Source organism: Myotis davidii, unplaced genomic scaffold, assembly GCF_000327345.1.
Source record: "Myotis davidii unplaced genomic scaffold, ASM32734v1 scaffold621, whole genome shotgun sequence".
Lineage (NCBI taxonomy): Eukaryota > Metazoa > Chordata > Mammalia > Chiroptera > Vespertilionidae > Myotis > Myotis davidii.
In genome coordinates this window covers 172,609-177,125 of record NW_006291207.1, presented here as the reverse complement: position 1 = coordinate 177,125, position 4,517 = coordinate 172,609, and the positions used below count along the sequence as shown (strand labels likewise).

General features: G+C 34.2%; 1 long non-coding RNA gene across 1 annotated transcript in view; it reads right to left on the bottom strand.

The window, feature by feature from the left end:
* The window catches only part of LOC102769406, an 8,933-nt gene extending 4,917 nt beyond the window's left edge, over nt 1–4,016 (bottom strand). Inside the window, exons 1-2 of the long non-coding RNA XR_001513961.1 lie at nt 3,778–4,016; nt 1,557–1,577 (exon numbers count right to left, since the gene is read on the bottom strand). This is a non-coding gene — a long non-coding RNA (uncharacterized LOC102769406). The remainder of the gene's footprint in view (nt 1–1,556; nt 1,578–3,777) is intronic.
* Between the last annotated feature and the right edge of the window lie 501 nt (nt 4,017–4,517).

Below are 4,517 nucleotides of genomic sequence, written 5' to 3'. Positions count from 1 at the left end.
GGCAGCACAGACATTTATTGTATCAAGATGAGCTATGAGAAAAGCAAAGGTTATTGTTGCTTTTGTTGGGTTTCTTCAAGAAGCTGACAGTGAGCAGGCATATAGGCCTAACCAATGGACACGGACAATGGGGGGGAGGGGAGGACATGACCGGGGGGGGGTAGAGGGTAACGTGGGGACAAGGACACATATGTAATATCTTAATCAATAAAAAATATATTTAAAAAAAAGAGAGACAGCAGTTCTTCACTTTCATTAATAAAATGTGCTAATAGCATCAGAACCTCAAAAAAAAAAAGTACTTAAGTCATGAGGAAGCATACAGTAAAGGAACCCACGCATCCAAAAGTGTAACTGGAGCAGCATATAAAGCTTGCACCATCATTAAAGAGATACATTGCTAAATTTCATTTAATATGTAAACAAAAATAAAACTGAAAAATATTATTATTAAATGAAGGATGTTAAACTTTTATGATTCTATTGGCATTGTATGAAAAATCTTAGTAGTCTCTGAGACTATAGCTTCTCATGTCATTCACATAAAATTTCAAAATTGAGAAATACATTGTAAATGACTTTTCTTAATATAAGTTCCTATATAAATATATAAAAAGAATTGCAGTGTACCCAATTAATAAGTAGATCAATAAAATGCAAAAAAGACAGAGCAATTACTATGTTATTAAAGAATATAAACCAAGAAAATTTTTCCAAAAACATGCATGTACTTGGGAACACTTAGGAAATATGATCAAGGACAATGAATGGAGTGTGAGCCTAAAGCAAATACTAGAAATATGAATGATATCTGAATTTACACAGTCTTTGAAACAACAGTAGATGGAGAAATTTTACTCAGCAAGTTTGGGGTCTTATCTCATACTAGGAGCCCAGCATGAAATCATGTGGCGCCACCCACCCTCCAGTCCAACCCTGTCTCCCTCCCCTGGCCCCACAGCAGCTGGGCTGCTGCTGGTCCCCTGCCTCCCTCTCCAGTCCTTAAAGCAGCTGTGGCTGCTGCTGATCAGGCCCTCCCCCAGCGCAGGTGCACGGAGGCCCCTGCCACCTCTTCCTCAATGCTGCGTGTGCAACCTCCTCATGTCCAGTTAGCCGTTATAGTGCCCCAGTCAATTAGCATATTTCTCTAATATATGTATATAATATATATGCTACTAACTTAATGAATGGACAGTTTCCAGAAAAAAATATAGAATGTAAACCATATACCCATAAGTCTCATCCACCTGGTCTTACAAACTTCACAATGAAACTCTGTCAAGATTCTGGGTGATAGAAGACAAATTTTACAGGGAAGTAACATAAAATGGAAAAAGTAGGAATGGGAAAGAATGGAAGGTAGGAAAACAGAAATGGAGAGGAGTTCATAAGCAAAACCACTGGTAGAGAAAAGTAGATGTCTAGGAGAGAGAAAGCCCACAAATGGCATGTAGATAAAAAACAAACAAACAAGGAAAAAATAGAGAATATTAAGAGACACCACGGAAGTGGTTATTTAAATGTCTTTGGAGTAAAAGATTAGCAGATAAATTTACCAATTCTTTTGCAGATATCATCTGAAAAATAAAATGGAAAAAATCCATATAAATATTATGAAACAGAAACACAAGGAAAATTTAAACTAGTGAAAAGTTCTCATGTAATAGTAAATGTACCAGGATGTACACACACACACACACACACACACACAAATAGTAAATGTACCAGGATGTACACACACACACACACACACACACACACACACACACACACCCCAAAGTAAATGAAAGCTACCTTTTGCCCTAAGAATATTGTTCAAAAATTAAAAGGAATGAATCTACTAAATTGAGAAAAATTGCAGGTATATAAGTTCCAGTAGTTACTTTATAAAAACATTTTGATCTCTTTTGACATTACTGAGGCATTTATTACTCATTTTCTTAGATTTAATGTAATTTTGTTGTTTGCTAAATATATATCATCAATTCTCATTGTGGCAGCTATGTTGCATAAAGTAATCACAAATGTGAATTAGCAAATACTGAATCGTGGCTTCCAGAAAAAAATAACACAGGATTTGGTTTTTGGTGCCTCTACTCACATTTTTGTCAAGCAATAAATATAAAACATTGTTTATTGTGAATTTCTATTTTAGCACATACCAAAAGGAGGTTCACTTTATCTTAATCTCTTTTCCAAAAAAAATGCAAACACCGACCAATACACAAGCGATTTACTTTAAAAAAGATGAAGGGGCAAAGAGAAAAGGCAGCCATTTGTCTAAACCTGTGCCTATAGCAGTAGTTATACGAACATTCCTACATGCATTAAAGAGATATTTTTTTAAATTCCATTCCCTCTGAAAACAAAAATAGAACCGGAAACATGTTATTAGAAAAAGAGGACATTAAACAATTTTTGTTGTTGTTAATCCTCATCCCAGCATATTTTTGGAGACAGTGAAAGAGAGGCAGGGAATGGAGGAGAGAGAGAGAGAGAAATATTGATGTGAGAGAGACACATAAACTGGTTGCCTCTGGCAGGCACCTTGGCCAGGGCCAGGGATTGAACCTGCAACCCAGGTACATGCCCTTGACTAGGAATCAAACCTGCTACCCTGAATGTGTGGCCAACATGCTAACCACTGAGAAACACCAGCCAGGACCAGGACATTATACTTTTAATGATTATATTGGTATTTTATTAAAATATCTTTTGGAAACATTGAAGGATAATACCTTTTTGTGTCACTCACATTAAAAATACAGAATTGAGCCAAGTCAGAATGACTCAGTTGGTTGAACTATATACTATGTACTGCCCGGTTGCTGGTTTGATTCCTGGTCAGGGTACATGCCTGGGTTGCTGGTTAAATCCCCTGTTGGGGCATGAAAGGAGGGCAAATGATCCATGTTTCTCTCTCACATAGATGCATCTTTCTCTCTATTTCTCTCCTTCCTTCTCTCTAAGCATGTACTCAAGGGAAGATTTTTTTTAAAAAAATTCAAAATAGATATATTATCACTAACATTTTCTTAAGATATAAACACTTTCTACAAATATTTACGATGAATTGCGGTTTGACAAGTTGATTATTGTGTCAATAAAATGTTTTAAATGAAGTCAAAATACGATTGTTAAAAATAAAATTTCAGGAAAAATCACATGAAATCTTTTTATACCTGGTAACACTTAAGTAATATATTCAGGGGCAAATGCCCCTCAAATTTACAGTTGACCAATGAATGATATCAGAGGTTAAAGAGACTTTTGAATGGGGAGAGGAATGTGGGAGAAGTCCATAAGCAAAGTTTTGAACTACAATACTAGACATTTAGAAGAAGTGTGAATCTTCCATCCTCCCTCAAAGTTTGCATTAAATGATCCTTTGAACTTGGAAAAAAAAAAGGCAGAGGTCCTAATTTAATGGATATTTTACAGACAGTATAATAGAGTGGAAATCATGTGCCTGTTAGCCTATTTCCTTCACCTCACAAGATTTATAGTGGAAAATATGGCTAGTCTCTGGAAAGCAGAAGAAATCAAAGTTCATAGAGAAAGACAGATATGAGATGGAAAAAGAAGAATTAGAAAGATAGGAAGTTATGAAAACTAAATAGAGGGAAATTCAAATGTGATAATTATATCAACAAAATAATTGAGGAAGGAGCAGTAGACTTAAAAAAAAAGAAAAGGTGAGCCAATGAATGCCATATAGGGAAAAAGGCATCAAGTAAACAGTTTGTTAGGGTATGGGAATTAAATTAATTAATTTACCAAATTGTTCCTGAAGATTGTCTGAAAAATAACAGTAAAAGAAATTGTAAATATTGTGGGGAAAAATTGTGAATAAAAATCAATTTATTGTAAAGTACTCATGCAAAATTAAACTTTGGCAAATGCAGATGAACACACAACACACATACATAGAAACAGTGGCTGAAAGCTTTCATTTGCTCAGAAACTATGGTTTCAAATTTTAAGCGAGAAAACATCTGCATATAGCGAATTCAGAAGAAAATAAGATTGAGGAATAAAGTTCTGTTAGTTACCTTATAAAATATGCCTATATTTTTGACATTTTTATAACTTTTTTTTTGGTTTGTTAGTTTTACCAAGATCTTTGGTACTACATATAATATAGGATGAGGCAAAAGTAAATTTACAGTTTTTCATTAAATAAAACAATAATTAATAAATAAATAATAATACAAGAATAAATTCTGTTTTGTGTATTCACAACTTTAACCTACCTTTGACTCTGCTTGTACTCATGTCTTATGTTTGCAATAGCCATGATGCATATTATAGTTGAAAAAAATATTAATTTGTATAATACTGAACCAGTTTTTCTAGAGAAAATCTGGCTTAGGTTAGTAGACATCTAGGAGAAGTGAAAAGCAATGAATAGCATATCAATACAAAGGCAAGAAATGTTAGAGACATTAAGAAAACAGTAATTTTAAATTGTTTGATAGGAAAGGGATGTCAGGACCAATTTACCAAAGTTCTTCTGA